Genomic DNA, 10,832 nt, shown 5'->3' with positions numbered 1-10,832 from the left:
GCAAGTCATGTTTGTGGGGTTCAGAACCAGGTAGTCTTCTGATAGTGCGAAGGTTCATCCAGAGTGATGAAGAGGGAAAAAAGTTCCCAGCCTGAAACCCGAGCTACAAATACAAAATGTTCTGCCGAATGGAATGTTCATTTGTCACCGGATATCTACCCTTACTGCCCATACCTATCACAGTACTCAAGTTTTGTGAATGCTTTTGAAAAACTGCAACAAAATCTCTTATTGGCCTCCAAACATACCTTTCCCATCAAAAAGGGAGTTCCCTGTTAATGCAAGGTTCCCAAGAGTTATGTCAAGTATAACCAAACTAATCTGCACATACCGAAATCCAAAATTCTGGATATACTGCAGAATGTTACCTGTTGCTGCAGCACAGCACTTTGCAACTCACATTTCACAATGGGTAGTTATTGCTTGCAAAGGGGACCACAGTTTGATTTGACAGTGCTGTACAAACTCTGCTCAGTGGACCAGGCAACGCATTTCAGATTTGGTTACATACATCCCTTGAAGAAAACAAAGTATCTAATCACTCTGACTCTCATTTAGATTTGTGTCCTGGATAGTAGGTTTCCTGGAAAGGATAAGGCACTGGATTGATTTAGATCAATTTCTACTTTTATTCTTTGGAGTGTTCACCATTTTTGTTGTTGCATTTGTTTACCTTGCCTGGATTCCTATACAAGATGCAGCTCTGCCTTTTCAGGTGTCCTTAGAGAATCAGAAGTGGGCAGTAGAAATATCAACAATATATTTAAGGTGAAAAGCATCTCATACATCATGGCCACATAGAACAGACAGTGGGACATTGTATTGTGTACGGTATTTGAATACTTTCACAGCAGCTGAAAAAGCTGTTTTGTCACCAGGGAAAAGAAACTGTATAATAGTTTGCCAACATTACAACAGCCACTGCACTTCAAAATACTTCATTGGCTGTAAAGTGCCTTGGCACGTTCTGAGGAGGTAGAAGGACTATATCATGCAACTTATTTCCTCAATAAGCTGAATTCATTTCAGAATAAGCTCTCACTAAAACTGGCAGCCTATACTGCACAGGACAAACATCAACTTAAGTTTTTCCCTCCTGAACCCAGGAAATATAATCTGCCTATACATTCTTCAAAAAGGTTCCCAAGTAAGTGAGCACTATAGTGAACCTGATGGGAACAAATAAACCCAGTTACAGAGTCTATGATTTATAGCATGAAGCCACTTGTACAAATACTCTGATGAGAACACAATTTGTACCCTGATAGATGGTCAACCTGAGAAACATTGAGAGTCGAGCTTCTATCACACAAGGAGAAAACCCACGAAGAACAAGCTGTCCCTTTGGAAAGAGCTTTACTGAGCATCTGGCTATGTATATCTGAACTAGAAGTATTTAATACTAACACTGGCTACCCAAAGTAAAAGTGCGTTCTCTCTCCCAACATGGATATTTCTGCTAACATACTGGCACAAAATTAATGTACATTGGCTTAAGTGTGAATTAACCAATTTCATCCAAGCATTGGAGCACAATTTGCCTTGCATCCTTGGATGGCAGAACAGGGGAACATAGTATCAGTTAGGGTGCCTGTTCATCATTTCATAATCCTCATTATAAACACATATATAATTGGATGCTGGATGAGAACAGGGTCAAGCTTCACTGGGATGATTCTATCATACATCCTCTGCTCAGGTTTACTATATAGGTTTGTGTTTTCACACAAGGAGTGATGGACACTCAGAAAAGACTTCTGGCGAGATGAGTGGAGGGAAAAAACAAATAATTTAAGAGCCAGATGATGTGATGGGTCTGTGGGTTCTTTTAAATGGATTAACAAATATGCATTGAATGTCCATCTTCATTTTTAATGGGTCTTGAAATAAAATTTTAAAAAACATATGCAAGGTACAGAGGCCATCACTTTTAAAATAACCTACATGCCGAGAACATCACTGCCTTTCTTATAAGAGAAAAAATGGGGGCGAGATAGGGGAAGGAGTGATCTCTCTCTTTTGAAGTATAGTTTTGGAACTGCAGTGTCTACACTAACAGCCGATCACCACATGGAGGCGTCCACACTCCGCATTGGGTCAACTGCTCCCGGTTTAAGCAGTGTCACATTTTAAAATCGCTTCAAGTAACGGGGGGAACTCGAGCCTCCCAAATCAGTTGAAGCAGAACCCGGGCAGATCGGGCTCAAACGAACCCAACTGTAACACACGTGCTCCCGAATAGTTCCATTTCGGATCATTAACTTGGTTTTCATTTTTTGATTCTAGGGACAGTTCCTACAACCTCCCTGCCCGGGGGGGGGGGGGCGGCAGTGAAGTAATCACGGCTCCGGACAATCAAATAAAAGCGGCCCGAGATGTTTCAAACACCTCCGCCCTTTTGAAAACACCAACGATCGCCGCCGATTTACAGCCTCCAATCTCACCTCCGACCGACCACGAAAAAAGAGACAGGAGCATTTAATAAACCAACACTGGCGGCCACAGCTGGCTAACAAAAGACGTTTAAAAAAAAATAACAGAAAACTTCCTATTTCAGGCTCTCTTTCCTCCCCCCCTCTCTCTCCTTCTCTCTTTCTCTTTCCCCACCCCCTTCTCTTTCATTCGAACAAGAGAAGAAGCCAAAGGCGAGAGAAAAAAAATGAGATCCGGGCTCGGCGCAGAGGAAGGCGGAGAAGACGGGAGAAGAAGGACCGCGCTGACCAATGGCTGCGAGGCCCAGCTCTCGCGAGGCCCGGAAGGCCGGTCCGTTGGGAACCGGGTCCAATGGGGCGTCGAGTTGCGGCGGCGGCGGCGCAGCGATCGCGGGTGCGCGCGAGCCGGGTGCTGCGGCCTCGCCTGGTTTGAGGGGACTGGAGGTGACGCTCTCAGTGTATTTTTTTGACGTGGCGGCTACGTATCAGCACAGCCATCCACTCCTAGCGCACCGTAATCAGTGACGAGTAAAACTACGTAAGTGGTAAGTAAGAGAGACGGAGGGAAGAACTCAATTGAGAGACGGTGGCACTAACAGCACACGCACAGCATGCACGTAGCATTAATGCAAAAAAAAGAAACCCAGGATGGGAACACAGAGAGAGAGAGAGAGAAAGAAAGAGAAAAAGGTGGCAGCCGCTCGCCTCCATCCTTTCTCCTCTCTGCTTTTTCTCCTCTTCCTCTTTTTCGTTGAGCAGGAGGAAGGGGGGTGAATTAATTTAAGGGCAGCTACCGACTGGTGATCAGAGTTTGCAGCCTGTGTGCAAGCGCAGTGGATCGGTGTCTTCGGTCCAGGGTTACAGGGTTTTATGGAGGAGATGGTGGAGGGGAGTGTTCTGTGTGTTTTCTTGTTGAAACCCTTTTTTTGAGGATCGGCTATTTTAAAAGGTTTCAGATGTCTCATAATTAACTTGAGAGACCATGGTGGGAAGAGTGACGGGACTAGAGGAAACGTTTAATAAAAAAAAACCTTTTTTCCTAGTTGATTTTTGTCCAGAATAGCGCGATTAGTGAGATCCTGTTGTGTGTTTGTATGCTTTTTAAATGTATAATGTTTAAGGTTACCCGCCCTCCCCCTCATCACTTTTATATGAGACCCCTAATAAAAAAATTCCAATTGCGGGAGCAAATTGATTTGATGAAATTGACTTTTACAGTAGCAGATTCAAATGAGTTTTAGTTTAATGCAATAATTTTATTACAACTTTCCAATTTTAAACTGCAGTTTGCAAGCTGGACATTTCAAGTTGCATTCTGGCGTTTTTTAAATTCCTCAAATAGTAGCAGATAACGACAACTATCGGGCAAAGGCGCCCCATCAACACTTTTTTGCGAATAAAATGCACTGCAGTTTGTTTTAACTTCACATTCCCATAATTCGGGAATAAATTCAAATTTCCAGCTATTTGCCTTGATGGGGGGTAAGAGCTGTGTTTTAGAGCAGCTCGGAGGGTGTATTTTTTTGATGCCGATAGAAAGTGCCGAATTGCTCTTTCACCTGCGGTTTGAATTGCCCTTATTTCTGCCGTTGTCAGACTGGTTATTGTATGTATGTATACATATATATTTTATATATATGTGTGTGTATGTATGTGTGTGTTTCTACCTCCCTCCCTGGTAAGATGACAGAAGAGGTGCTCGCCTGTCTCCTGTTACTTTAGCCGCCCATTTTTTGTATGTAAGCTCCTGACGTTTGTCCACTTGCGACAACACGATCTGCTACAGTGTAACAACATGACGTTATCCTGGTTAGACTTTGTCACAGAAAATACGACCGAGACTGTCGGTGTGTGTGAGTGCGTGAGTGAGGAGAGAGACGGGGAAATTTATTTAGAGGGAGTTTAAAGGCGAGAGAGAAAGTCTCATCGCCGTCACTCCGGCTTTGGCATTGAGGAGACTCTGGTCCGGGAGACGGGGGTCACATCGCAGCGAAGCAAACATGTCGGAAAAAGGGAGACCAGGAGATACTCGGCATCTGGACACAGATTATTTCAGCAGATTGTTCATTTTGGGATTTAAAAAAAAATATAAAACATCTCGCTTGTTGAATCGATTGTGATGTTTGTAATTTCGGACCGAATGTGTGTTTTAAAAAAAAAATTTAAACAACCCCTGGAATATAACGACAAGCATGTACCAGAAATCGTATGTTGTCTTTGAAAAGCTTCAGACTTTTCAGAAGCTCGGGTGGGGGTGAGCGGCCGACACGATGCGGGGGATTTTTTTTGAACAGGCTGCCGGGCGGAGCCGTCGACAGCCTTGCATGAAGCGGGCGGGTTTCTGAAACCCATTTTCTTTCCCCTCCAATTTTGAGCTCCGTTCAACAAAATGTTTTAACTGCGTGAATCCTATTTTTAAAAAAAAACACGATTAGTCTGCCCAAACACGGGGGTAATTCGTGTGTGAATCAATTTGTTGGCGCAAAATGGATCGCCTATTTATTAATATAAAATTCACGGCTGCGGTTTGCAAGGAGCGTTTTTTAAATTTTGAAAACCTAACTGCAACTCCGACCAATGGGGCGGTGTATTTTTAAAAAAAATAAAATTGTCGACGTTTTGACCCGTTGAATAGCTTAAACACTTGATTGTCGCGTTTTTCTTTGAAATATCGTTTGTAAAAATGTTAAAGAAATAGAAAATCTAATTTTAGTTATTTCTGGAGGCTGATTAATAAAATGGCGGCGGTTTAATTTGCTGTGGAAGGTTCTAGAAATGGCGCAGTGTCTACTAAAGTGAGGTTCGCCAACAGTTTCCTTTCATTGCCTGTGGCAATGCAGCGTGGAAATGTACTGAGGCGGCTCAGCTCTAACATTATGGCAGAACTGCAGTTCATTCACTAGAGAACTACATATTCATCCACTTCTTTCTCCCCTCCCCTCTGTCATACCCCAAATTGTCCAACCGATTGCCCGATGCAAACGTGTGTATATATATATGTGTGTGTGTATATATAATATACAAAATTTTGAGTGTAACAAATCGAAAATGTGATGATAGCCTTTAATATGCACAACACCCGCCCCGCAACCAACCCAGGATTTCTTGCACTTTTAAGTTGCAATACAAACTCGTAGCCAAGACATGCCCAAAGCAGTTTAAAATGTATGCTATTGGAATAATCAAAGTTATCGTATGTCCTCCGTCTACATTGTTGTAATGAAGATCAAGGTCTTGTGATTTGTTAAAAATATGTTTTGTTATGCTGAGATTGTTCTCTTTCGAGTAGAGTCGGTTAAAGGGAGATTTAATAGAGGTGTTCAAAATCATGGGTTTTTATTTTATAAGGATATAAATGGGGAGAAACTGTTTCTGCTGGCAGGAGGGTAGATCACAAGGGTACACAAATTTAAGGTAAATTGGCAAAAGAATCAGAGGGGAGATGTCTTTTTTAAATGCAGTGAGTTATGATCTGGAATGCACTGCCTGAAAGGGTGGTGGAGCAGATTCAGTTGTAACATTCAAAAGGGAATTGGATAACCATTTGAAAAGGAAAAAATTGTATGACCTGGGGAAAGAGCAGGGGAGTGGGACTAATTGGATAGCTCTTTCAAAGAGCTGACACAGGCATGATGGGCTGAATGGCCTCCTTCTGTGCTATATCATTCTGAGTACAATAAATTATACGTGCTGCATTGCTGAGAATGTCCTTAAGCTGGCATTTTGATTTTCATAAGATTCTTGCACAGTATCCTGTTCTGCAGTACAGATGTCGGTCTCAGTAAAATGTTATTTTTGTGGTCTAAATACAGGGATTAGTTTTAACTTTGTCAGGCACTTAATTACTGAGCAAAGGATTGTCTCCAGTGTTTACTCTTATCTCAAATGTGCATAGTGTTTTAATTTTAAGAAGGAATTGTTTGTAATTTTATTGAAGAGAACAGGAGCTGTTGAAAGTTACATAAGTGAAAATGCTTAATGCCAGAGCTTCCTGACCCAATTAACATTTGCTGCTTATTGAGGGGAGAACAAAGTCATTATTTCCACATTATGGCAGTTGATTAATTAAAACACTTGAATGGTGTACTTATCTGCTGAATGGTAAAATCATTGTGGAGAGTGGGAGAAATTTGATGCTAAAATTCAAAATGTCTCCAAACGAGAATTTTCAGTGTCTTCCATAAACTAGTGTGCAAAAAATTTATGATTCCAGTTTGCCAGCATAAGTCAATTTATACAGATCCAATGTTGCTCTGAAATATAATTAACTATTTAAACATATATTTATCAAAAGTACTTTTCTGTTCGATTAGAGACCTTTTTAAAAGATGGGTGTCTCGTTCATGTGTGTGTGCATATGCGTAGATTTCCATTATTAAAAATACAATTTATTTTACTTCCAAGAAAGTATACAAAGCATACAAAAAATAAACAAGTAAGATAGGAAGAAAAGTTATAGATTTTCAAATCATCTTGCTGTTTTTTCATTTTTTTCAGGATCCAAGCCATTTTCATTCCTGTGTTGAATTGGTTAGCATTTTGATTCTAGCTTTTTTTCCCTTTTTGTATTTATCCCAGATTGTCTTAATGACTAATGTGGCCTTGAAATCCCCTCTCTACAATGGATTTGAGTGCATAATCTAGGCTGATACGTAAGGGCAGTATGGAGGCAGTGCTGCATTGTTGGAGGTTCCATCCATCAGAGATGTTAAACCGAAGCCCCCTTTTTTTTTGTTTGGATGGATGTAAAGGAGCCAGGGCACTATTTGAAGAAGAGCAGGAAAGTTTTCCCAGTTTCTCACTGAACCAACACCACCAAAAACAGATATATCTCATTTGCTTGCTGTGCAAATTGGCTGCTGCTTTTGCCGATATAACTAGTGACCACATATGAAGTACATCAGTGGCTGTGAAATGTTTTGCGCCACCCAGAGGACATGAAAGGCACTATATAAATACAAGCTCTTTATTCAACTGTAGCTAATCATTTTTTCTACAAACTACCTTTTTATAAGGGATGGATTCCAAACCAGAGTGGATGTATGGGGAAAAATACTGTTTTTATTTAAAAAAAAAAAAAAAAATATTGGCTGAATAAATTGCGAAGACCACAAGCAAAAGTTAATTATTCTAACATGACATGAGTTGGTGTACTCTTCAAATACATCAATGCTAATATGACCCGTTTTACAGTAATTGTATGATTTCAAACATTTGAGAGATTGATACTTGCAGATCAGTACATAATTTTTGACGTAACTTTTTTTCAATCCCAGTCATGTCAACCCCCCAACTGAGGTGGACAGGCAATCATTTCCATGCTTTCTGCCTATGTTGTTCACTCACAACTTCTAGTGATCAAGGATGGCTGGCATCCACAAGCTTCCTACAGGGGAGCATTGTTAGAACACTGGGATATATTTGTCCAAACAACAATATTTATCAAGGGCACCAGATGAGTCCTGAGCCCTTCACCTTAACTTTTCGTCAAAGAACCGCCTGGGCTTTGCCATCCAGTTCATGCCTAAGAGTGAATGATACTCTAATTTAGTTCAGGGAACCAAATTTATCAGTTTGGATTGTATTAACATTTACTCTATCAGCCTCCAATTAGGTCGCACACAAGCTTTTGAGTGAATGCCAATTTCAAAGTCAGACAACAAAGTCATCAAATAACAATTGTTTATTGACAGTACAATCCCAGTTAGCAGCACTAAACAGTATGCAAATAATTAGATTTGGTTAAAAGGTTACGACAGCAATGCAGCTATAACTGCTGATTTATAAATTTACAGTTGAGATCAGTGTCTGAGGTTAATATAAATTGGCAAGATGAATGTAAGGTCAGACTTGGATAGCTGAGAAATTAACGGCATTAGAATTACATAGAATTTACACCACAGAAACAGGCAATTCGGTCCAGCTGATCCATGCAAGTATTTATGCTCCACACGAGCTGTCTCCCACCCCTCTTCATCTAACCCTATTAGCATTAGATAGCCAGTTTATTGAATAGATTAAAGTCTATATGCTTGTAGTTGCCAATGTTTCCAGGACTTGTATGACGACCTCACGAGATGGTGCAGTTGAACTGGTTTACTCACCTTCCTCTGGGAGGATGGTGTTAGCTCTCTCAGATGTCCGAGTGATGATCGATGTCTGTTCGGGTGCTATCCATTCCTCCTGGATCGTCTGTTCCTGGGTAAATTCACCTTTTGTGCCAGTAGCTGAATCTGGACCAGTTGGCTTACATCTCGCCTCCCTTGATCTCAGGAACTGGTATACCTAAGTAACACTTAGCTGCTTGTATAGCCGTACAATCTTCTGTAACCTTTCTAGGAGAAGCACTTACTGATTTTTAAAATTTTTTTAATATATATTTATAATTCATTTCCATAAAATCCCACCCCCAACGCACGCACAATTTTATTGACCAATCACAGAAATCACAGAAACCTCACAGTACAGATAGAGGCCATTTCGGCCCATCGAGCCTGCACCGACACATGTCCCACCCGATCCCCGTAACCCCTACACCAACACATATCCCACCCTATCCCCGTAACCCCACGTATTTAATCCCCCTAACACTAAGGGTCAATTTTTATCATGGCCAATCAACCTAACCCGCACATCTTTGGACTGTGGGAGGAAACCGGAGCACCCGGAGAAAACCCACGCAAACACGGGGAGAATGTGCAAACTCCACACAGACAGTCACCCGAGGCCGGATTCGAAAAGCGACATTTTTGAAACATTCAGCCCCTTCTGGTTTCAAGTGCCCCACACAGCTCGGTTGGTATTGATGCCCTGCAAGTCTGAAGCATTGGCACCTGTACATGCCAGGTTACGTGTTTACTCCCAGCTTCAGTCTTTGCTAGCAAAGTGCCTCACGCAGGTCCCAACAAGGCAGTACATATTTATTTCCTCTATAATGAACCATATCCTGGCCTTTGGTTTTGAAGGCTTGTTTTCTATCCCCAGTAAGAAATGTTTTTTGTCTGAGCCTTAATGGTTAAATTAATATTAACCCTTTACTTTCATAGCATTCAGTCATACTACTGACTACATTTTGAGGACATATTTAAGACAGTTCTTTGGGCATCTGACTTGTGCTCCTTTCGTACACCTGATCTTGACAAGGCCATTAATGTTCTAATATTTAGTTTAAATGTGCTATGCTTGTGTGTTATGAACATATGCAGAATTTAGTATTACAAGAGTAACTGATTAATATTTCATGATGGAATCGCTCTATGAATACTATTGTACAAAAAGTGCTGAATATTGCATACGTAAATTCAGAAACTGGTAAAATTATGTATTTAATAAATTTAATATTTTGATTTTCTCTGCTTTTTAGTAGAGAACTGAGTGTTGGAGTGTCCACCACTTGTATTTTTGACCTGTGTGTATACATCTTTTTTCACACTTTGCTTTCTGTGGCAATTGGACAGGATATTGATTGCACACTCACTTTTTTAAAGGAAAGACTATTCTTACCAAGTTTTATAACTCTTTATTTTGAATTTTCTTGCATCATGAAATTGATAATTATATTTACTATATTACTTTTGATGGGGGGAGAAAGCTTCCAGGTATTGATTTGAATGTGTGATTCAGTTACTTAACATTTCTATGCACAAACTGCTCCAACACCAACCAGAAAGTTGTTTTCACTTCCTGTACAATTTAGAATCATAGAATCTTGCAGCACAGAAGGCGTCCATTCGGCTCGTTGTGCCTGTACCGGCTCTTTGAAAGAGCTGTCCAATTTAGGCCCACACCAATTTTCCCCCATAACCCTGCAAATTAGATCTCTTCAAGTACATGTCCAATTGTCTTTTGAAAATTCCTGTGGAATCTGCTTCCACCACCCTTTCAGGTAGTGTGTTCCAGATAGTAACCCTTTGGTGAAAAAAATTCTCCTCATTTCACCTCTAGTTTTTTTTCAATTATTTTAAATCTATGACCTCTGGTTGCTGACCCACTTGCCAGAGGAAACTGTTTTTTCCCTACTTGCTCTATCAAAACTCTCCATAATTTTGAATACCTCTATTCAGTCTCCCCTTAACCTTCTCTACTCTAATGAAAACAATCCCAGTTTCTCCAAGCTCTCCATGACTGAAGTCCCTCATCCCTGGTATCAGAGTAATCCTCCTCTGTACCCTCTCCCAGGCCTTGACATCCTTTCTAAAGAGTGATAGCCAGAATTGCACACATTACTGCAGCTGAGGCCGAACCAGTGATTTGTAAAGGTTCAGGATGGCATCTTTGTTTTTGTCAGGTGCTCCTATTTACAAAGTCAAGTATCCTGTATGCTTTCTTAACTGCCTTATCCACTTGCCCCCGCCACCTTCAAAGATTTATGAATATACACCCCCAGTCCCTCTGCTCTTG

General features: G+C 40.9%; 1 protein-coding gene across 4 annotated transcripts in view; it reads left to right on the top strand.

Annotated features, from left to right (window-relative positions):
* Positions 1–2,321: 2,321 nt before the first annotated feature.
* LOC147117041 (cAMP-responsive element modulator-like) overlaps positions 2,322–10,832 on the top strand; it is a 288,959-nt gene continuing 280,448 nt past the window's right edge. For 2 of the 4 annotated variants that reach the window (XM_085987618.1, XM_085987619.1), the window contains exon 1: positions 2,326–2,977. The gene's annotated coding sequence lies outside the window, so the exon portion shown is untranslated. Of the gene's footprint in view, positions 2,978–10,832 lie in introns of all 4 variants that reach the window. The other 2 variants (XM_085987621.1, XM_085987622.1) reach the window with 2 other exon arrangements.

This window comes from Somniosus microcephalus, chromosome 5 (assembly GCF_052327205.1).
Source record: "Somniosus microcephalus isolate GS21.2 chromosome 5, FLI_Smic_1.0, whole genome shotgun sequence".
Taxonomy (NCBI): Eukaryota; Metazoa; Chordata; class Chondrichthyes; order Squaliformes; family Somniosidae; genus Somniosus; species Somniosus microcephalus.
Note: the sequence above shows the minus strand (reverse complement) of the source record. Positions and strands in the feature narration are given on the sequence as shown.